The sequence below is a fragment of the Catharus ustulatus genome, chromosome Z (genome assembly GCF_009819885.2).
Source record: "Catharus ustulatus isolate bCatUst1 chromosome Z, bCatUst1.pri.v2, whole genome shotgun sequence".
Taxonomy (NCBI): Eukaryota; Metazoa; Chordata; class Aves; order Passeriformes; family Turdidae; genus Catharus; species Catharus ustulatus.
This window is the reverse complement of record NC_046262.2, coordinates 42,980,043-43,004,605: the sequence shown is the minus strand read 5'-3', so window position 1 is coordinate 43,004,605 and position 24,563 is coordinate 42,980,043.

The window sequence follows — 24,563 nt, the reverse complement described above, 5'->3', positions numbered from 1 at the left end:
GCAGGGTTCCAGCTGGGGTCTCAGCAGAGCAGAGCAGAGGGGCAGAATCCCCTCCCTCCCCTGCTGCCCACACTGCTTTGGATGCAGGCCAGGATACAATTGATTTGAGAAATATTGAGGAATATTGAGCTTCTTTTTCACCTACACACTCAAGTCCTTCTTGGAAGGATGCGAGTGCTTAGGAGTCTTGAAGGCCTGGGACGGGCCAAAAAGAAAAGCTAGAAAAAATAAATTTACAACAGCCAGGTTCTTGGAACATCTTGCTGAAAATGGACCTCTTTTGGGACAGCAAAAAAGCACAAAGCAAGAAGGTTTTCCCCTGAGCTTGTATTGACACAATGCTTTTGTAATGCTGGAAGACTGTACTTTGTTTCACTGTGATGCTTGATGTCCTGTATTTAACTCTTGCAATAGTGGGGCATGATTTTCTTGCCCTGCTGAGATAAGTTGAAACTTATCGCTGCCATTATCTTATCAGCCACGTTACTGTAAGCTGTTACCATCTCTGTAAAGGCAGTCTATAGCTTGCTGTTGTTTCTTCAAACCACTGGCCACCGTGGGCTGCAAAGTGGTGTGAGTTCAAGTGGGTTTAACACCAGCCTTGCTGTCTCCACTGAAAGGCCTGCCATACCTCAGACAGGTGTGGTAGGATGTGATTAAAAGATCTCTAGGTCTGGGAGCCTGGAGAGGGGCCACCTCGCATGGCCAGGGCCTCACCTGTGGGTGTGGGAAAGGGGTAATGCAGGGGCTGGTTGTGGGGTCAGGGACACCCTTGGTACAGATGGGAACAGCGGGAGATGGGGCTGGAGATATGCCCCTCCAATGAGTAGTGCCACCAGGCCCCTGACAATGACCCACCTCTGCTGACCCCAGGAGGGGTCGTGAGTCAGAATTCTTTACATGCTTTACAACAGTGTGGCTGTGCCCATATCAAGTTTATTCAGTTAATGAGTTACCTCCCCTTTCAATATCTCCAAATTCCCTCAAAGCCTGTTCTGGAAGATGTAATTCAAGTTATGTTTGAGCCTCACTGGCAGTGTGCGGGGGCTGTATGGCCAATTACATCTTGTCTACCACCAGCTTGGACAAGTGACTGCTGATGAGACACATCAGGAGCCAAGGAGGACACTCATAATGGGACATGTGGAAGTAAGCTGTAGAATCCTAACACGTGGTCCCTTAACAGCCAAATAAATGGATACCTAGGTTAAACCTAAGTTATCCAGGTAACAGAGGGATGGAAAGGAAGAGGCCTTTAAGTGCCTCTATGTCTGCAGAGCGTTGTAGCATATTTGTCTGCAGGCAGCCTGGGTTAAGGCTACTTACACCACCCCTGAAATTTGCCTGGGAAGACCAGAAAGTCCTAGGAAACACGTGTTCCCTCATGAGCCAGTTTACCTGTTCCACAGTGGCCATGCGACACAGCCACAGAGGAAAAGCACTTCAAACAGGAGACATTGTTTGTATTAGCAGCATACTAGGCTAAAATCTGTACCTACTCTGAGTGTAGCCACTGGAATTCTAGCTGTCTCTGCCATGAGGAACTTGTATGCTGGGAGTGATTATGAGGAAAGAAAAGAGAAGTGGAGGTGGGTAGGAAAAGAATTAGCATTTAAAAAGAGATAATAGACCTGGTTTTGAAAGCCATTGAGAAATTCTGAGAAATTACCAGGCCTAAGAGGGGCTGAGAGTACTCAGAAATGTTAGAAATCTGGCATATGTATTGACTTTACAATAATGACTCAACATTATTAGAAAAGTAGAAAACAAGCACTGTTCAGAAAAGAACCCTAGACCAGCCACAGCAGCCCCTTAATGTTCTTATGTCCTGCTCTTTTCGACATCTGTTTCTCTTTACACAGGAGATAAATTCCTCCCATACCACATAGCATTCCTTAAGAGGTGTTATTACTTGCTGAAACAAGAAGTTCCCCAGAAGCACTGTGTGCCACTGCTGCCAATCAGACTTTAAGAGCTTTTTAGGAGCTAATGGATGGCGTGTTTGTTGCTGTTTCATGGAACATGATGGCTGAAGTGTCACAGTAAGGGTCTGTGTAAATAATGCCCAGATGGCAATATGGCCTGCAGGTGAGACTGAGGACTGTGTGGCTGAGTGGAGTAGGATTCCTGGTGGAAGAAGATGGATAAGCTTTCCAGATTCTTTCACACATATGCACACGATGCCGTCCATACCTGTACATAAAATAGTGGCAAGTTGTTTCAAAAGTTTGGAATGTGTTTTTCACTGTTCTTGAGAGTGTCTGTGTGGTGTGAGGCAGTGCTGCGTGGTAGCACCCACACACACTGTCACTCAGACACTGGCAGCCTTATTGCTCCTCTGGCATGGGACAGTGCTCTGCCGCTGGCTTGCTAAGTAATGCGTATTCTTGGTGGCACTACTGCCTCTAATACTAGTACCATACCAACTACCCAGTCCTGTCTGCGGGATTGTCAGGGTTGTAACTTGGGCTCATGTCCTTACTGCATGCTATATAAGTTACTTATTAACTTCTTTTACACTAAGCCATTTTCTGTATGGAGGTGTACAAATAAGATGAAACGTTGACCTTTTTATGATCCCCACTGATATTAAAGGTCCTCCTGTTTATTGAGGCTCATATTTATCCATATCTTCTCATTGTGTTTCCTTCTTGCACTATACCTTTTTATATGCCTTTCCCTTCTCAGAATGTGAGGTTCTCCAGCTACTGAATCTTTTTCTACTATTCAATTTTCCATACTGAGTTTTCCTATATTCCTACATATTTCTATAGCTCTAATTTCTTCTCTTAGGCTTGAAAGCTCTGACACCAACCTTCTTTTGCCAATATTCAAACTCTTGTACCTTCTACCTGCTTATTTATTTTTTCTACTCATTGCTACTCTTTTAAAATTCTTCTAAGGACAGCAATATTTAAAACATCAGTGGTACCAAAAATTTGCTTCTTGTTGGTTTAGTGCTACAGCTCACATGCTCCCAGGTGTCTGCTGGAACAGAAACAACTTGCTTAAGTGTGATAGTGTCACAAACCTCGTCTCCGGAGAGTTTGGCAGAGCTGAAAGTGAATAGGTGTGGAACTAGATGCAGTTCATGGGTCACCTGATATCTGAGGTGGTGGATCTATCACCTGAGGAGAAACATTGCTCATTATAATTTTTCCCACCTCCAGAGAAGAGTAGGAATGTGTGTCTCCAGGGCATACTGTTTTCTGGGATGTTTTGGAATAGTGTTATTTATGCCCCACCCATTGGCAAGCCTGGGAAGAAAAGGCATAATCAAAGCCTTACTTAGCTTAAATACAGAGCTCTCTGGTTCTGGATCACCAATCCTTCATTTGCATCTGTGCTGATGGTCATGTGGCATGTATAGACACAGAACAGTTAGCAGTGGCATCTTTCCAGCTGTTACTGGGGAGCTGTGCCTGCACTGGGGAAAGGGGAAATGAAAAGGGGAGCTAAACACCCCCACAGCAGCAGGACCATCACTGCTGTAAGTTGCTGTAATACTCTAGTGCAAAGGAGGCAAGTATATATCTCAGCACCCATGGCTTTCAGCTGCACACAATTTCAGATCTCTGCCTTGTTCAGACACCTTCTCCACCCACCCGGCTGGGATAGCACCACAAGAAGTGGAATGGCACGGGAAACAGAATAACCCCAAAGCAAAGGACTGCTTACACATTCATACCTCAACCCCAAGCTGCTGAAAGCTTCAGGAGCTCAAGTTAGGCAGGAAACACCAGAAAGCAGAATCCATAGCTCAACGTGAAATTAAATTCAAAATCTATCATATTTCTCTGTATTTTCTTCAATGCTCTTCCTGGAATTGTGTAAAGGCCTGTAGATCTTGCTGATGCTTTCAGTTCCTACTCTTCTAAAGAAAATTGAGTAAGTTGTACATAGGAGAAAATTTTACATAATGAGATAAAGATATAAGAAGCTGTTTGCATCCCATTCAGATATACCCTTATAAGAATCACTTATTTTACTGTTTCATTGAGGGTTTGATGTTACAGTACTCCCAAGGTCTGTGGGACCTGGACCAACACAAATCTGTAGTCAAAGTCCAGTGGGTCTAAGTGTGGATGTCAACACACAGAGTTGTCATGTGCACATCAAAAATGTTCTACTAAGAGCATATCAGGAGATCTGTGACATGATATTTTACCTAACAGCAGCACAGTCCTTTGGTCTACAGGGGTGCACACTCTCTGTACCAGAGACAAAGAGAAGGATCAGTAAATGAATGACTGTATTCTGTTCTCATGTAAAGCACCTTACCACTATTAATTCTGATGGAAACTATATGTGCCTGTGCTTACTTATATTGCACACAGGGGACAGTGGCTGTGTGGCTAATCCTTGTGTCTGTATCAATCACCTTTTCTTTTTAAATGCTGATTTTTATCCATTTTTTTTTCTTGTAGGTCATTGACTCATGCTGCCTCCAGAGAGAGTTGTCTTTGTGCTGGAAGACAGAGAAGTAACACAGGATAGTGGCTGTGGAGCAAAAATAATTTGTAGGATTCCTGTTTATTTTCAGATTTAGGAGGTTTGTATAAGAAATTAATTCTGTGGGGCTTGCGCTTTTAAACAATGTACAATTTTCACTTAATTTCTGCACTCACTTTATGAAACAGCTAATGAAATGTTCTTGTTCTGAACTATTAATTGGATTATGGTCCAGAAATTATGCATTCCAGCTCTGAATTTCTGGTCAAAACAGACCAGAATGTTAGTGGCATTATCTGGATGTCCTATGGATCAGGATTTTGAGAGGCAGGTAAAGATGTAGAAAAGATTGAAAGTGGTATGACATTTTTGTAATACCTTCCTTCGGCATACACCAGACTTCCAAAAACTCTGGACAAGTAGAAATACCACTGAAAGTGTATTTTGTCCTAAGAAATCTCCATTAAGCAGAACTTTCCTATGTGAGCAATTTGTAATTCTTCTTTTAGGGTTCTGGACAGAACTGAATCTTTATATGAATTTGTTCATCTGAAATTATTTATATGGGTTTTTTTGCTAATTTGGTTTTCCTCAGCCATTTAAAGAGAAGAAATGAAAAGAATATGTTCTTATTTTGGAATTGAAACTGGTGGACCTTTGAGCATATTCTTGCCTTCTTCCAGAGATATGCATATGATAAGAATGAGGTGCATGAGGCAAGACAGGTACCTACCACTATGAGCTTGGAAGACACCCATGATTTCATTTTGTAGAATTTCGTGATCTGCATTTGCTGTCCTGTGCTAACTAATGGTCATGCAGATAGTGGCTGGTATTTTTCCAGGCTTGTTTGGTGAGTTTTCTGTTGAAACTTGGCTATTGTCCTATCAGTTAAGGTCCTCTAATATATTGCCAGACTAAAATAATGTGGCTTAAAATAATTTATTTGATATTAATTCTTCCTGTTACAAGATTGGAGACTTGGACATGATTCCCTAGCACAGAAGGAAAAGTGTCTTAATAGTTGTTGTGGAATGTGACATGATTCCAGGTATAACCATGTGGCCACTTGTTTGAGATAAGAGAGTTGAGCAGCATTCCTCACAAATGCTATGCTCTGGGTCACATGAGGCTGCAAAGATAAAGCATCTGCCTGTACTTTATACAAGACTCTATTCCTTCTCTTTCTCTTCCCCAGGAGAGCTGGAGAAATACCTCACGAATTGTATTTCATCAAATACTGTAGTCTCAGCAGTATCCTCTTCAAGTGTCTTCTTACAGCAGTGAAGATGCCCCCACTCAGAAAATGAGGACCAGAGCATTTATGTATATTAGATCTGTTTCAGAGAGGGGGAAGAGATGTACTGACCCACTCAGGTGACTATTTTTAGCTGACAGGAATAACCACAGGATGCAGGGGAAACATATCTCAAGAGATCACCCACAAAAGGAGTGAATTAATAGCAGAAGTGCTATAAATACACAGGGGTGGATGACTTGAGTGAGAATGGCTACTTTAATGGATGAACTGTGGAGAATTGCGTGAGGGGAATGTGTGTGTGGCAAAGCAAGAGGAGTTTTCATGGGCATATTGTCTCAAAGATAAACTCAGAAGGACTTATGGGTAGAAAATGTCTCTTGGAGGGTATTGGGGTTTTTGCCCCCTTTACTATAGCGTAAACTCTTAACTCTTAACTCTTAAGCCTTGTGTTCTGATTTTTCTTGGCTTTTGTGTTGCTTACCTATACTCCACTACCTGTGGAGTATCTTCTTTATCACAGTCATTCATTAATGTTTTGTGTCTTTCATAAAGAAAATAGCACGAAGGCAAATGGATTCCTTCGCCCTGATAAAGGAGCTTGAAACCAAAGAGAAAATTCTCCCAGGCTTTTCCCAGAGTCATTGCACATTCTGAAGAAATGCTTCTGTGTTGGACTGAAAATGAAGCCAAAGACCTGTCACAGTGAGTAGGAACAGGTCGATTTCTGGGTATCAAGGACCATGTTACTGCTGATGAGCAGAACTTCTTCCAGCATTGCTACAGCAGATCCCTTCACAGCAGCCCAGCTTCCTGTGAAGTAAAGTGCAGTCATGGTTTGGAAATTCACCATCTCTGGTTAAAATTAGTTATGAACTGGTTGGGTGTGAGTAGTCAGCCCCATGGGTCTGTGAGGCTCAGTGCATGTGTTGCTCCTTTTCTGTGTGATAATTGTATTATTTCACTCCAGGGCCTTAAGAGATTTTTTCAGTGGAAATTACTGAGTAGTCAGTCCCAGAATGTTGACACAAAACATATGGGTATTCTTTGCTGGGAAACATTTCTTTATGTACTGGAAAGATTATTGACTCTTCCTATTTTCAAGTGTGTCTGATTGCCTTGAAAAATGTCCTAATGTTTATGTTATATTTATGTTTGTTATATTTTTGTCCTAGTATTAGGACATTCTAAGTGGTCTATGGCACCAGCAACTTTGAAAGGTCTGAACTGCTTTTTTGGCTGCAAGTGGAAGACTTGTGCTCAGAAACATCTATGGCATTGAAATTCTTTCTTTCCTTCTAGGGCAGTGGACTTGTATTTGATTTCTGCAGCTTATGAGTCATTTTACTGAGCGCTCAGGTGAGGGAAAGGAGCTAGTAATTCCGACAATGTAATGCAGAAGTAAATGGGATTTTGGAAGATGGTCAGATGTCCCTGCTTGGGTTCTGTGCTATCTGCCTACAGAGATTGCTGCTTTCCATAGTTTTCAAAACACATTTTTATGCAAAACACCTCAGACAGAGCAGGTAACAAAGTCTAAATAAGCCTTAACTATAAAGTTTGTTTAAATTACTGCTTGTCTACGGTGAATCAGAGGTGGTTCCTGTTTAATTGTTAATCTGAGAACGAAATTAGCTGATGTTTTACAAACTAATGCTTTATTCACTCAAAGTATTTTGTAAATTGTGTTGAACAGTGGAAAGTTGCCAAGGTGTTTGTATTTGTGACATATTTTATTTTCTCTTTGTGATTTCCTACATGAAGGTTAGGTTCCTATTGTGTGTAAAACAAAAGTGCAGGCAGTTCCATTGAGCCTTTTAAATTTTATTTAAAAAATTAATGTCTTAGTATGCAAGTTGGCTGAGGTGATGTTGCAGAAGTTTTCATTACAATGTGATACAAAAAAATTGATTTGCCTCAGCTCTCAGAGTGCAGCTTTTGAACAAACAACTTCAAACTGCTACAATCAAGGTTAAACATCTAATGCATCTTTGACAATTACAAGAAATGCTGTAAAAATAACTAGGATTAAGCGCAGCGCAATTGGTGGCCTGGTGCAGTGCCCTTGCAGGGAGCACTGCACGCTGCTGTGGGAGATGAAAGATTTTTGCTTCTTGTGTTCGTTGCATCCTGTTGGGATTGTGGAGGGTAAGTGCTAAAGGGAAACCCTGAAATTTTTGGGGTGGAATAACATACCATCAATGTTGCTGAGGCACCTTTCTTGGCCTCCTTGAGAGGATATAGCCAGGACTGGCTCTGAAGGAGCTGCCAGCCCAGCCCTCCATGCCTCATTGTGCTGGGAGAGCCAGAGGCAACTTCAGACACAGTCCAACAGGTATCAAATCTGACACATAACCCCACGTAAAGGGTGTGATAGGCAAAAAGCAATCAACCAAGCAAATCTGTGTTAAGGCTCACTTTCAGGTTCTCTGCTTTGTACTAATCTCTCTCTAATTCTGCCTGCAACTGGCACAGACCAAAGGCAGCCTGTGAGAGAGGCCTGTGTGGACATGCAATATTACCATGTTGCTCACTGCTGTGAACCTTGGCACAGGAAGAAGTCTTGTCTGAAAAAGAATTTGTGTTCATTTTTCTTTATCAGGAGCTGTTTGATCACCAATTTTAAACAGCTTAAAGCATAAATGAAGATAAAAATCAGCAGTCATGGGGCTGTGAGGAGAAAATACAACAGATTTTGTCAGTTTCTTTGACAAGCAAGTTTTCAGGTTGTGAAATACCTTTGTTATATTTTTGAGATATAAATTTTGCTCTTGCAGGGGGTGTGCAGAGTACGATTACTTTGGAGCCAGACTTTAAAAAGACAATCTGAGGTGCCAGCTGATAATAAATTTCAGGCAGAATGCAATTAAAACTGAGTCTCTTGATTCCTGGTAAGCTGCCTGAAATGAATATTTAAGAAATTTTATTTCAGCATGAACCACGGTTGTTACAGCCTCACCTGTTGTCCTATAGTCAACTCCTGGCACAGACAGGTTGGAGTAGCTCTCAAAAGGTCTTCAAGTGATGGGAGCTAGTGGAAAGAGTATTGAGATAGAGTACAAATTCCTAATGTTCCATAAATACTGTATGGAGTGTGCTTCATGGCTAGTAAGCAAATATTTAACAGGAAACCTCAACAGCTCTGTTCATGGAGTCATGGCAAGAAGAATTTCCTTTCATATTCTTGTAAGCTGATCTGGCTCACACATAAATGAAGCCCCCAGGAGGCTTCTGTCCTCCTGTTTTGGGATTTCCACTGGGAAAAATTGCAATTAGTGTGATCTAAAGCAGCTACACGTACAACTGAAGCCTTGCAGCCCTGGGAGTGCAGTGGAGCTGTGGTGTCTGGGCACATCTCTGGGATATGTGTGCACTAGCGCGAGGCCATGCCATTCCAAAGTCATTCCTACCTCATTGGCCTGTTTTCAGCTAGAGTAGAGTTAATTTCTGCTCAGCAGCTGTTACACTGCTGTGTTTTGTATTCAGATGGGAACAGTGTTGATAACACATTGATGTTTTGGGTTTTGCCAAGTTGTGTTTATCCTGAGTCAAGGACTTTTTTCTTCTCTCATGCTCTGCCAGTGAGGAGAGACGCAAAAAAACCTTTGAGGGAGCTCAGCTGGGACAGGTGACCTGAACTGACCAAAGGGATGTTCCACATCGCAGAACCATGCCAATATATAAACTGGGGGGACTTATGGGGAAGGGGAGTCCATTTGGGTTCAGGGTGGGGGGTGACTTGGCATTGGTCAGCTGGTGGTGAGCAATTGCATTTTGCACCACTTGTTTACTTTTTATTGTCATTATTGTCGCCATTTACCATTGGTATTGTAGTTTATTTTTCATCATCAAACTGTTCTTATCTCAATCTGTAAGTTTTACTTTGATTCTCCTCCCCTTCCACCATGGGGTTTGAGTAGAGAGGGGGTTTGAGTGAATGCTGCTGGTGCTTTCTTTTCCATTTGGGATTAAACGACAGTAATACTTTTGGAACACAAAGGGTTGAGGAAACAACGGATCTGACCACACCATGTTAAAACATTCACTGTATTGGTTTAGCAGTTGTTAGTTACAATGCAGATGTATTTTCTCTCATATTTGTTTAGTCTCTGTTACACCAGTTAAATTGTTAGCACTGGACATCTGTTATCCTCCTACTTATTTTGCAGAAAGTGTACAAGGATGTTTTAAGAAAATATAATGAATAGGTAATGAAACAACAATTGTCCTGTTGCCTAACAACTATTCATCTTTACTCGACATGGTGGTAGTGTATCACTAGATAGGGTGGAGCTATCTAGCAGTATCTTGCAAAAGCAAAACCACAGAAGCTTTCTACCATATCTAATCTAGTACCTACTTCTAGATGTAGTATTTTGTCTAACTGGTTGGGCACAATGTCCAGCCACTTCTAATTCTCCTTGAGCAATCATGTGTTAGTCAAATGCTTATGGGGAATAGCACAGCTGGATGCAAACTAATGATTAGATTTCAATTGCTGATTTTGTGAAGAATCAAATCTTCTGGCCATGATTTCACAGATTAGGCCAGAATGTCTGGCTAGAGAAATAAGGCTCATCTTTTGTCATGCTGCTGTTTCTAAGAGCGAGACTGAAGTTAAAAGACTTTGGCTACTTGCAATACATGTTCAGTCATTTGGGCAATTTTTTATGTCAAGACTCTTTGAGCTCCTGCAATTTGCAACCATATGTCTGGGCTCTGAAAGATCACCTGGTATGAAAAGAGGTCCTAGCATTTTTGTCTTGTAGAGGAATAAATATACATCTGCAAACTACGTCTTTATCCTTCTACAGACTCTTAGGAACTGCCAAGTACATAAATATAAATCCAGTACTTCTCTTAATGTAATTCTTAGCCCTATTGTCCTGATAACCCATTGCTGAATTTGTGCCCCACCACAGTAGGCACTTAGCTGAGGTGTTTGTTCTGGGAAGGCAGCCTTTTGGAGGGACACATGAACGCAGACATGTATGCACACACTCCTGTCCCAAGACCTAGTCAACAAGCTTCCCTGTAGGGCTTCTGTCTGTATTAGTCATGACAGGACAATCTCAGTTGAAGATGCATCTACCTTAGGTACCTCAGTTGACTGTAAAAAAAACATTAGGTGAGTCATAATACTACTTCTTGTTTCCCTTGGTCTAAAAAATGCAAAATGTATTTCTCTGTTATTGAAAATCTTAACCTAAATTACACAAAATACAGATTCTAGTTGAGGGGCTGGACAATGGTTCTCTTGCTTCTCACTAATGCCTTGTTCATCTGGCAGTACAACAGGAGATTTTTAGAAATAGGCTGGTTGCAAAGCAAATACAGGTTGCCAGGACACAGCTACCCTTCTGAGATTTGCAAACATATAGTTATATGTACCTCTGTCCTCTTGGCATATAGCCTCATTCAGTTTTCAAAGACAGAGTTAAAATTGTATCAAGATGGAGAGAATATATATTTATAATTTCAGGTAAAGTATATTATGGGAATGTTGCAGTTCAAACAATAATGCTTTGTATAAACAGGCAGTTTTCAGCTTATACAAAGTTTAATAGAAATGCAAACAACTTTAATCCTTTTTTGTAGAGATACTTAATAATGTCCATGAAATAATGCGTAGGTATTGATTTTAATGACTTTACTTCCCCCTCCCCCCACCCCGTTTTTGTTTGTTTGGTTGGTTGGTTTTTTGGGGTTTTTTTGGGGGTTTTTTTTGTATTTTTTGGGGGGAGTGGAGTTTGTTGGTTTTTTGGGTTTTTTTAAGTGCAGTGAGTCATATTGGGAGAGAGGAGAGGAGAGTTGCTCCAAAATATTCTGGAATAAATATAAGGCATAACTCAGTCATTAGCAACTAATTTTTTTCTTGAGTGATTCAACATCCCCAGAACAACTGTGACTGTATAAACCACTGCTCTGAAACTGGTCCCTCTGGAGTGATCTTCATTGATGGAGTTCTTTTTTCTAGAGAGGAGAACAGAATAGATTATTTACTAGCAGTCTAATCTCCCTAACAGCTCTCACAAACCATTCATCTGGTTCAGAATATGAAGGACACTCAATTATTCAATAAAAAGGTTAAGCTTGCGGTAATTATGCATAGTCAGTAATGAAATGTACTTTCCCTGGGTATTTTTTGAAAGGGATGCAGTCTGACAGATGTTTACAACATCCTTTCTGGCAATGTTTCCCGAGGTTTTCGTTTGTGACACTGTTTATGCTTTTTTTAAAATAGCAGTTCATTGTCTTCAATGCTTTACTGAAGTTGCATGCATCCAAGGCAATGCTACTCATACCATTTCTGTGTAAGTGTAAATATTCTGCTGCATAAGAAGGATCAGGGAACAACCCACCTAACTGCTGGCTCCACACTTTCATCCTTTTCTTCATCTATCCTTCTCTTTGCTTTCAATATAACATTGCCTTGCTGAGTATTTTGTACGTAACCATAAATTATGATACATATGTAGGAGCTTGTAATTTTACTGCTGGTGGCATATTTGTCTTGTGGTGCTTGGATGCTAGCTGGATTCTGTCTTCAGCAATTACTGAAGGTTTGTTTTGTTAATGAAATCTTATTGATGAAGTGGGACTCTAAAATGATAAATACAGTAATTTCACGAATACAAGCCGCACCAATTTGACCAAAAGTTTGGTGGAAACCCGGATGTGCGGCTAATATTCGAGGGCGGCTCATACATGAACAATATTCTAAAAGCTACCAACACGGAAGTGAGAGCCCGCGGCAGCCCCAAGCCAAGCTGGAGCCCGGCCGGCCCCGGCTGAGGTGGGAAAGCCTGGCAGAGGCGGGGCCAGCAGTGTGGGGGGCAGGCGGCAGAGCCTGAGCCAGCAGGGCGGGGCAGGGGGGGCGGCAGAGCCCGGGCCAGCAGGGCGGGGGAGCCTGGGAGAACTGGGGCTAGCAGTGCAGGGGAGCATGGCAGAATCAGGAAGCCCGGCGGGTGGGGCTGCCTGGCAGCGGGGGAAGCCCAGCAGAATCGGGGCCAGCAGCGTGGGGGAGCCCGGCGGTGCGGGGGCCGGCAGTGCCGGCCAGGGTGAGTAAACGCAGCAGCGGGGCGGCCAGCGTGCCTGGCAGCGGCGGCGGCGTCTGGCCCGCCAGCAGGACGAGCAAACGCGGCAGCGGGGCGGTGCTGACGGGAGAGGGGGGCCAGCGAGCCCGGCGGCGGCTGCAGCACCACCCGGCTGGCCCCGTCGGCAACCATGAGCGGGCCGAGCCTTCCTGGCCCCACCCCGAGCCAGTAAACCCCGCTATGCCGCGATCCTGTTACTAATTGGCCAATTTGTGAAAGCTGCGCACGGATTCTCGCTACGAACGAAAGTGCGGCTAATATTCGGGGTGCGGCTTATCTATTGACAAAGACAGCAACATTGTCGAGGCACCGGAAGTGCGGCTTATACTCCGTGCGGCTTCTATTCGTGAAACTACTGTAGTTTTGCTAAAGACATCTTCTACATTTAACCAAAACTATTTCTATCAACATCTTATCTTGAATATCCATACTTTGATAAATAAATACTAACACATAATACTATGTCAGTGTGAAGGGGCCACACAGAGGCCTCTGCAGTTTCACTGCAGGACTAAGCTCCATGCACACCACCCACAGCACTGAGGTCTCTGCTGGGGAGAAGCAAAACAATGAGTGCCCTCATTGCCAGGAGCGGGGGACCAAAGAAAAGCTGCTCAGAGTGCCAGAGCACTGCTGTGGGCTCTCTGTCAGGAGCAACCACTCTGACAAGAGGGATTTGCAAATCTTGATCCTTTGAGCAGTGCTGTTTCAATGATTTGCATCCAGAGGCCACACCTGTGGTCTTTTCTCCAGGCTGCAGGGCTGTGTCAAGAAGCTCCCAATTAATGTTTGGGTGGCTGAGGGCATTAACACCACTGTGGAAATGAACTGAGTGAAAAAAGAAGGTGGCAAGGAGTTATTTTTGATGCAAATGTTTTCCAGAGACAGTGCCCAGAGATCTTCTCTGTTCTTCACAGTTTCCCTCTGAAAGAGGAGGTCATCATTTGGGCAGGAGGTGGCTTTCCCCAGATGTGGCTCTCCCCAGATGTGCCCAAGGGTTTTTGAATAAACCGGGCACATCATGGTCCTCAAGAAAGGACAGAAGCAAAATTAAAATTAATACCTTTACTGAAATATGAATCATTCAGGGATAGGAAGGACAGACTTAAATAAGAATAAAGAATCAGTTTGTATAACAGTTAAGTGTTCCCTATATCTGATTCATCTCTTTAAAGGCACAGAGAAGAGTGTGCCAAAATGAAGTTCTGAATTTAGGTGAGTGCTTCATAGGCAGAGAGTTGAAGTCTCCTGAAGCTGATATGAACTATAGATACATATAATTATGTTTTCATTGCTTCTTACTGGTCTTTAACACTTTTGTAACTGTTGTCTATCTTTTGACTGCATATTTTTCACTTCATCTATGTCAATGCTGGTTTCTAGTGACAAGGCTACCTGTCTGCTTTCCAGTGTTCCTATGTTTGTTTATTTGCCCCTAAAACAAATGGCAGCATTCCTTCATTAGCTGCACATAAGCTGTCAATGCACAGATGCCTGTGATACATTTTTTTGGTAACTACTGTTATCCGGAAGTACCATGACCTAAAACAGGACACTAGGCAGTGTGACCAAAGCCTAAGGACTCCACAATTCTGAAAATAAAACCTACTTTCTCTATCTGTTCTCCTCAGCTTTCATAGACTGAGAGTAAATCTGCAATATTGTGTCTGGCTGCCAGTGCACACAGGGCCAGTCAGAGTCCGGAGTCAGTGGGAATGGATGTGACACCTCTTAGTGTTCGCAGAAATCCATACAAGGAAGAAAAGAAGAACATCTATAATGAATTCAAGGTAATCCCTGGACTGTGGGTTTGGAAAGTTGGGTGATTTAAGAGATTATTTAGTGTCCTCATTTAAGTAACACCACTTGTGCTGCCTTAATATTTACAAGTATTTGCTCTGAGGGCTGGTCACGAAGGTTCTTGGTGTCATCTGTTGTAGACTAACAAACCAAATTGTTTAAATACTCATTAAACTCCCATACAAAAAGAAAAGAGTTCAGTTAGACCATCACATCAAACTGCTGATGGTTTTTCTTATTTCCTGTGGAATGTTTCGGTGGGAAAACATCTTTCTCACGGTGTTCCAAGAATATTCATTGTGGAGGGATGAATTTACTATGTATGATTGGTTTTCTATTCTCCCATTGTGTCCTCATCATCACTTAATGTTTATGTTGCAGTAATCCCCATACCCTCCATGCAAACTGAGGATGGCATTGCAATAGGGGAAGACAGGGATCCAACCTTTGGCCTGAAAGATTGGTGAACCAGCTTTTGTTTGCTTTTGCCATCTTATAAAAAAGTAAGGTTTTGGGAGCTCAGATGACAAATGCAGCAGGGCAGACTGTTTGTAGGCAAAGATGCATTGTGCCTCAGCCATGAGACAGTCAAGGAAGACCAAATACAAGTATGATAGAGCTCCCTAAAGATCTACAGCCAATGTAGATGCCCAGAATTGTAATAAGTATGTAATAAGTACATGTCTAGGAGGAGAGATTAACTGAGAGAGACATTCAAATGCATGTTATTATTTGGGGTTTTTTTCCATGAAAACTATGAAATATGAAATTGGACTCTATTTTACAATAAGGCTGAGGTCAAAGGAATAATGCTGTTGCAAAACAACAGGATATGGTTCACAGGCCAAGGAAGAATCTCTGGAAATGGAGAACTCCATGAGAAAGAGAAAGATGAGCTATGTGTCTGAAATTCACCATGATCTTAGTCACTCTTTAGCTGATGATATGCCATGCCATCCCAGTTCTGGAGAGGCATACAGATGGATATTTACACATAACCAATGCTACTGCATGAGAGGTTAAGACAGCCTTGCAGGCTCAGCAGTGGGAAGCACCATCATAATGCATCAAATTAAAGATGAGAAGAAGTGGTTTTCTGAGCAGACCCTTATCTAAATAAGAAACTGGTAGCTTCCTTTTTACCTTGGAGCACATTGGAAAACAGCAGAACTCCCTTTAATGGATATTGCAAGCTGGTAGTGGAAGACTTACAGTAATTTCACGACCATAAGGTGCACCGGACTATAAGGCACACCCCCCGGGAGTCAGCAAATTTCGCAACTTTGTAGATCATATAGGGTGCACTTTTTTTTTGCAGCAGGGCTCCGCCCCCAGTTCCCCTGCGTGGTTGCTGGACGAGGCCCTGCCTCAACCCGGCAGGCATGGGCCCCCGGGCCCGTCTGTACCCGGCGGGGCCGGGCTATGCCCGCTGCCGCTCTGTGCAGCATCCCTGGGGCCAGGCTATGTCCACCGCCACTCCGTGGAGTGTCCCCAGTGCCAGGCTATGTCTGCCACTGCTCCGTGCAGCGTCCCCGGGGCCCCGCTGCTCCAGGAGTTCCCTGGCGCTCCAGGTGACCCGATGCTGGCAGGCTTGCCCCGTGCTGCTGCTGCCCTGATGCCAGCGGCTTTCCCTGCCCCTTGTGGGGACCGCCCTGATGCCGGCGGGCCCACCCCATGGGGCCACATCCCTGATGCCGGCGGCTTTGCCCCCCCGCCTGGGCTGCGCCGCTGCCCTTTCCCTCCCCCGTACTGCCCCAATGCCGCCGGGCTCACCCCGGCCCGGCGCTGGCCTGATGCTGCTGCCGGGCAGGCTGTGCTCGGCTGGGGACTGTTGCTGGCTCACACTTCTGGGGTGGCAAATGTCACAACTTTGTACATCAGATAAGGCGCACTGGACTATAAGGTGCACTTCCGGGTTTGGGGGAAAATTTTAGTCAAAAGGGTACACCTTATAGTTGTGAAATTACTGTACTTGAATAAGCAAGAATATTTGAGTGTAAAAAAAAGACCTAATCCAAAGTTTATTGAAAGACTAGAGTGTTGTATCATTGCATATCAAAATGTATAAAAATAGAGAACAACATGCTAGAGAACAAAACAGTGCTCAACTCTTAACTCTATTTGCAATTCATGCACACTAGTTGCACCTTCACAGATATAATAATCCTGTGTCATGACTCAGATGCCAGATTTGAAAGTGTGAGGACCAAATTTAAGGTATCACTAGAAAAAGATTAGCTCAAACTTCCACCCAGAGGTTTAAGAAAATTAAATTAAACTACTTGCTGCCTAGGTAATTAATTTTCCTCGTTTACAAATGCTCCACTCAGTTATTTTAGCAGTGGCTTTTTTCTCCAACTACTTAATTCATTTCTTATAACTTCCTATAGCACTAAATCCCTTTCTCAATTAAGTCCTCTGAAGACTTCTAAATGTATTTTAGTTTTGTTTGGTCGGTTTTTTTTTCTTTTCAGGCTTCAAGGCAAGGAGCTTTTCCCCAGAGACAGGGAATCACTAATGCGGGCCACATGTGCATATCTGCTGGTGGCCCAGGTTTCTAACCATGGCTGCTGTAAACTTCCCACTGCTCCTGATGTACCTCCATGCTTTTTGCTTTCTTAGAAGTGCATCCTGACCCAGCTCAGCAGCTTCTGAAAAATAAACAAGCTTCGGGTCTGGCTTTTGGTTCCTTTCAGCTGTGTCTTTCTCTCTGCCAGATGTGGACAGAGTCCTCTCCTACAGGGTGAGCTGGTGGGGAGAGAAGGTGGGCATGAGTGAATGAGCTCTTTTCTCTTTCAGCCCCATACAGGTCTTTTTTTGGCTGCATATTTACTGGGGTTTACAGAGTCTGAAATGTTTTAAAATTTTGAATTTTTTTTTAACATTTCCTCTTCTTTTGATTATTCAACTTAGGTATATCATGTTAGTTCAGAATGCAAAGTCATATGAGCCAGGATTTTCAGGCAAAGATAAGGAGACTTCAGACAAAGCATCTGTGCACAGCCCGGAGTAGCAGAAGCTTCCATCCAGTCACTTTGCCTCAGATTAAATCTTTACAAAGCAAATTTTGCAAACATGCATGCAGCCGCAGCCTTACTACCAGTTTGGCTACAAATCTCTTCTATTCCCAGGAGCATTAGCAGAGGAAGTTTCCCTGGGACCAAGAGACAAGGCAGCACTGCAAAGTAAGTGCAAGGAAATCAGAGGTGGTAGGAGTGGAAATACAGGGGTATGTCCCAACTTTTAAAAGAAAACAGAAAATGAGAGGACCTTCGGGACTGGTATTTTTCACAGAGCCTGGGAGAGCTGGACTTCATTTAAAAACATGTGAAATTTAAAAAAGGGGTTTGTTTGGTTGGAGTGGCTAAACCTGGAGTCCCATTATGCTAGACCACAAGTGCCTGTGATGCTAGTTATTTTATGGCTGCCTGAGGCAAATCAGTTGCTGTATCTAATTTTGCTGTATCTATGCTAAGTTTAGTGGTGCCACAACAGTTCAAGGGCTATCCAACTTTTGCTTGTATTCAGATATCATCAGTGGAGCAGCAATAGGGAATACAGTGACCACACCAGATATTTATTTTAGTTTTAACTTTCTTAGCAATAGTATAGCTATACAATTGACACACACAAAACCACCAAAACCCAAGCAGTGGAGTCATGACTTAAAAGCATGTGATTTATTTTTGTCACTGAAACTATCAAGAGAATTGGAAAAGAGAGGTTAAAAAGTGCAGGCTGTTGTTTCTCAAAAAGCCAGGGACATGGGAACATCCAACCCTATTTTAAGATAAAGGGGTAAAGGCTGCCTGGAGGAGAGAGGCTCTTTTCAAGTTGTTGACATGTTAGATGATGCTGTGCTGCAGGGATGTAACTGTAAATAGTGGCTTCTCCGTGGGTGTTTACTCGGACTTCAAGTCAGTGAGGCTGTTGCTGTTGTAGTCTCCCTTAAATGTGAGCCTGGGGGCATTTCAATGCTACCAGCCTCTGCAATTGTACTGAAGTTTCCCCTGCTAATACTGCTTTTTTTGGTAAAAGTCTTAGCCCAATCAGTAAGGTTATTATAGAGTCTTTACAGATCTAGTTCTTTAAAAAAAAAATCACATTTTTAACCCATATGTTTGCTTGGAATTCAATCAAAGTCCATGTGAAATGTTAAAAAATGGCAGAAAAATAAAAGCAGTACAACATCCATCAAATGCTTTTCAAACCCCACAGTTTTAAAGCTGATCTCTGGGTTACTCTGGGCATGACTCATGATTTCCCTATGTCTGGTTGGCTATAGAACATGTTGATTTACTGCTTTCTCTAATCTGTGTATGTTCACTAGGATACATCTGGCTAACATCATGGTGGGAAGAGCATCCACGACTGTATAATTTTGTGGGTCTGTGCTGTGCTCCTCAATGTGCTCCCTAGACTCTGTGAGCTCAGCATTTTGCATGAGCATCAAGAGCACCTCACACAGCACAAAATAAAAATAAAGACTAAGATATTTCCCACTAATGCATTCTCTTGAAGTGGACATCTGGGATAGGATGGATTTGTGTGCAGCTGGTCGCACTTGTGCAGCCCAGGAGCCATTTTTTCAAAATCTCTATGGCATCAGGGAGACCCTAATTTCCTTGCCTGTCAGTATTCCCCCCTGGTCTGTGCTGATCCAGGCTCAGTATCTTCCCTGGGACAGCAGCCTCTCTGGTGGCTTTCTCCTCCCCTCCACAGTAGTTCTTGTGGCATGTAAACTTGGCTGACATTTGGGTAGCCAGCATGTCTGCAAAAATGCAGCTATTCCTTCTGGGGCAGCTGCACCAGGAAGGCAGCTGAAGATGTGAATCAGGCACTAACTTTATCTTACCTGCACATTGTTGTGGTGCTAGTCTATTCTTCTCTTATGCAGAGTGCCAAGCACTTCAGTTTTCCCTGGGTAAAGAACCACTACTTAGACATTAGCTATACTCTCCTGGAAGCTTGTTTCTGGAAAACCAAAGAAGTTCCTTTATAAGCACTAGCACAGTCCCAAGAGCAGAGGGATGAGCATCCCACAGCACCTGGATGTGAGGAGCACACCACACTGTCCTGCACTGCACTGAGGATGGGATCTTCTATTGAAATGCCTGATGTTCCAAGTGGAAGTGAGGCAAAAATAGAGCTTCATGCTCTGTCCCATGTTTCATGCAGCAGCCTGCCTTGGCTGCTGCTCATACTGGCTGTGAACACAAGCTGTGGGCACGGCCTGGGGCTGTGTAACAATGATAAAAGCAGAGGTAGCTCCTGGATCTTTGTGTGACATCAGACTCGTGTACAGGAGCCACAGTAGGGCAAAATGACTGTGGTTTTCTGGGACTGGAGAAGAAAATGGCTTAGGACTGCAAACTGTTTTTTCAGAGGAGTCAAGCTACAATCTAAGTGTGTCAATAAACTGTTGAAAGGCCAGGTTCAACTCAAGCTAATTATTAAAGAAAAAGGTTTCTACTGATGATTGAGTACTTTAAGATGGTCATGTGCTTTGGGGATACTTTGGTGGGGGCTCCTGAAGTAAAGGTGTAATTTCACAGGACAGACAATGGAGAGAGGCAGAGAGCTCTGAAGGCCTCTTGTGTGTACTGAGATCAAGAAGAGCTATGAAGAGCTTTGGATCTAGGCTGAGTGAGGAGGGAGTGGATTTTTGTGCCTACAACAGTAGCTCCTGGGTGGGTTCAACAAAACAGCTGGAGACAGCACCCCAGTGTCTTCATCACTCAGTACTTTCTGCTGCAAGCATATCATTGCCTGACTCAGTTTAACACAGGCATTAACATCTTATGTTTCATTTACCTTCTGCAAGTCCCTCGGCATTCAATGTCATTTTTCTGTCCTTGATAAAAAATTACTCTTTCATTTCTGACCCTGAGAACAGATTGTGACTTGGTGGGGTTTTTTCTCTAATGTTCCTTGTGAGTCCTGCTGAGGAAAGCTTTTGCTTTGGAGGCACGCAAAGTCCAGTTGTTCCAAGAAGATCAGCCACCTGGCATCAGTGGAAACATCAAGAATAAAAGTAAGATGTGTCTAGAGACTTGTGACAGCTGGAGAGAGGCCAGTTGTGTACAGAGGGACTGTGTGAACTTGAATATCAACCCACGTTCTTATTTAATGTTTTTCTTTCTTCGGTTGTTTTTAGGGAAATGTGGGCTGAGGCTTCAAAATACAGAAAATGCACTTTGTTCTGATGTAGAAGGGTCCTGAGAATAACTGAGTAGGTTGAATATATTATGAAGTGCTAAGTTTCTTTTTGTTTACTGTATTTCACGGAGCTATAAGAAAGAACAAAATATGTTATTTCAACTAAAACAAAAGCTGTTCATAAATTCAGATGATCTGGGCAGAAAGGATTGGACACGGTGTTTTGAAGAAGAGAGAAGGAGTGAAAAATGTACAAAGTTTCAAAGACAGAGAAAATTTTTCAAAACTTCTGGAAAAACACAGCACTAAATAACAAAGAGCTTTCCGGTCATATTTCTGTGTAGGAGGCAGAAAACCATCCACTAGAAAGCTGCTCCTGGATGTTGGGTCCCCGTGTGTCCTGGAAAACATGACTTTGTTTATTCATTTAAATAGAGGGATTTTTTAGTGCCCGAAAAATCCCATGTCCTTTCACCAACTCTTCCTTTTAATTAAAATAATTTCCAAACCTCTGAATGCTGAGCTAGTCAGGAAAGTCAAGAAAAGTAGCATTGATGTTTCACAGCTATCATACTGCAGTTAAGTGGGAAAAAGCCCCAAGAATTATTGAATGTATGACAGTGGGGAACAAAAGCACGTAGGTGATGCTTTGGATACCTCCTTTCTCTCTGCATATTTGGATGCAGATACCCTGTGCCAATGTGGGGTGCAAATCCTGCCTCCAGCCATGGCCTGAGCCCAGGGTTCTGGATGTGACAAGGCAAGGTTAACTAACACAGACATGCTGTGCAACAAAGATATTTTGGCTGAGGGGTGCTGGCAGAGGAGGCAGTCACTGGTTACACCAGTTTGCTACTTCTCCCTGCTCTCCTGGGAAGTTTGAAAAGCTACTGGCACCCTTACTGCTCAAATTGCACCATTTCCCAAGGCAGGCTTTAGCCGTGCATGCTTGGCTGGGTACTGGCAATGGTTTGCCTCAGTCATTGCTGACTTGGGTAATTCCAACCTTAGGTCAGGCAAATTAGCTCATAACCATGTCCAAACAGTAATGTTACATATATTTTCCAGATCTCACTATCTCCCTGTTAGCCTTAACAGTCTAACACTTTAAGAAAAACTTTGGTTTTAACAATTCCATTTAAAATTCATGCTCACTTTAGCATCTGGTACCATTTCTTGATGGCAGCTCTTCTCTCATTTAGGTAAGTGAAATTTTGTAAAAAGTCTCTAGTTCCACGTAAAGAACAATGCATTAACTTGGCCTCTCTGGATACACTTCTTTTCTTCTTCTAAAACTCTATTCTGTCTCCTTCATGTCCATGTACTTCCACATTATTGTATTTCATTTGCTATTTCCTTTATCACTTTAACGTCCTCTGTCACTCTGTCTCATTTGGTAGGTTTTCTTGCGCAAGACTGTGAAGAAAATTCTTGTACAGGTTCCATTAATGTATATTTTAAAATCTTGTCCATCCTAGGCATGAAATACTGCATTTGGTTTTCACAACAGCTGAGAAGGGAGAAAACATCACGAGGCAGAACAATGGTAGATGCATTAACACATGGCAGAGATAAGATACATGAAGTGTTTGGTATTGCTGATTCTTAATGCTAAAGCTTCTGTATTGGTCTCTGTAGAAGGATGGGGACAAGTGGAATAAATGCAGTCTCAGGACTTTAAAACTATTGCAAGCTATTTTCAGAAAAGCATAGTAGAAAATGCCAGCTTGTGGAAGTCTACACTGTATTTTTTTGTGAAAGCCATCGCAAGGAGGTATTTTGAAACAGGATAATGATGATGGCAGATACTGATATTTACTACTTATCAAACAAAAGTGAGATCCACTTTTTAAAGATGTTGACATTTTTGTGCCACAAAAACCATGTGAGGTTTTTGCCTGCTGGAGGCCTTTGTGAGAATTTCTCATTCTTGGACTTTTGACTGAGAGTTTAATGCAGAAAATTGCTTCCTCTTGTGGTACACACTAATAAAAACACAGTAAGGATTTGACAAAGGAAAATGAATGTCTTCAGCAACAGAGGACTTGACTGTCCATTTCTCTTTATTTTTTATTTTTCATTTATTTTATTTTTCATTTTTTATTATTTATTATTTATTATTTATTTCGTTTTTGTCCTTTTTACTGCAGACTGCTGCAGTAATGATGTACCGTTGTTCTTACTGGCATTGATGTATGCAAGCTCAGCACTGCTGAACTTAGCAAGCAGTGATCCAGAATAATATGAAGGAGTATGCAGGTATTTGCTAGTTTATAAACAAGGCTGGTAGTTTAACCTTCACATGGTGTCTAGACAGCAGCAATTAGTAGTAATTAGTAAGTACATCTGCTGTCTGCTTAGTCCATTGCAGCTCACGTGCTGTGGAAGTAAGGGATCAAAGAGTTTTACTTCAACATCAATACCCCATAAAATAGAGTCCTGCGTTAGATTCCCATATGTTGAATGCCTGCTTTGCTCTGACGATCTGGTTTAGAGTTTTTGAGGTGCCTGTTTCCCTACTCAGGAGCCAGCCTGGCAGATAAAAATAATGGACTAGTAAACACTTAGCTTTGTAGTAATAATAGTAAACAAAAAAACAGTCTTGAATTGGATTCCTGTCATGTAAATAAATTGTTGCTTCTAGGTAAAACTCAATTCTTACCAGGTCAGAACTCCACAGATCATACTCCAAGGTATAAATTCATGTCTGTGCTAGGCATTTGAATTTGGCTTTTTACTGGGCTTGACTTAGTAAAAGGCAGCTTTCGTCATGCCTTCTTGCCACTATGTAGGTGCTAACTGCACCCCTGCCTTGTCTTAAGGCAGAAGGGAGGTGGCAATATTGCAATATGCTCTGTGTCAGAAACAAAGCAATTAAACACTGGACTCTCTGCTACAGCTATTGTAGCATCTGGCACCTGAGAACAGTTCTATGTGTGACTCTCCAAGTGGAAAACCACTGCTAAACGGTTGAGGAAAATGCTGTTGTCCACCGTTCATGTGAAGAGAGGAATGTAAACAGAAATTATTGTTGGTTGGGTTGGTTGGATTTTTCCCCTATTTGCTTTCAGATGTCTATATAACACCCACATGGGCACTGCTGCAAGTGGCTTACATACTTCTGATAACATCTACCTGTAATATGGTTGCTGCCAACTACACCAACTAATTGCAAGATTAAGTCAACCTTAATCACAAAGCCTGTCAGCTGTGCCACATACCATGAGCAGCATCACAGTGGTGGAAGAGGGATGGCCAAGAGCCTTAGAAACCATCTGGATTTTTCTCTTTGGCACACCTATCTCTTCATTTCTCTCCCCTAAGACAAGAGCTTGTGCTTCAGAGGGCTCCTAGAATAGTTTCCTATTGTCAGCCCTTGCAAGTAATGTTTCTTTTGTGTATAAGAGGTGGAAGACTGGAGTGTGTTTAAAACCAAATCATTTTATAGTCAATAATTGTATTAATTCACAAAAAGCCAGGAACTCTATTCAGGGAAAGAATCCTGTCTTCCAGGCTACAGAATGTTGTTTCTCAGACTTTCCTAATAAATCCTATATGAGGAAGAGAAGAGTATGGCTGTCCCAGGATTTCCCCGAGACTGATGCCTTGGATATGCTGTAAAATGAGGAGCTGTAGCTACCATATCACAGACTTTGTCTCTCTGTGTTCCTGCCACATTGCAGCTCTTTGATGATGAACATTTAGTGGAATTTTAGCAAAAACTTCTGCTAGCTCTGTCTTCTCTCTGACAAATTACTGGGGCCTAAGAAATTTTTGCAGGGTTTAGGAAAATTACT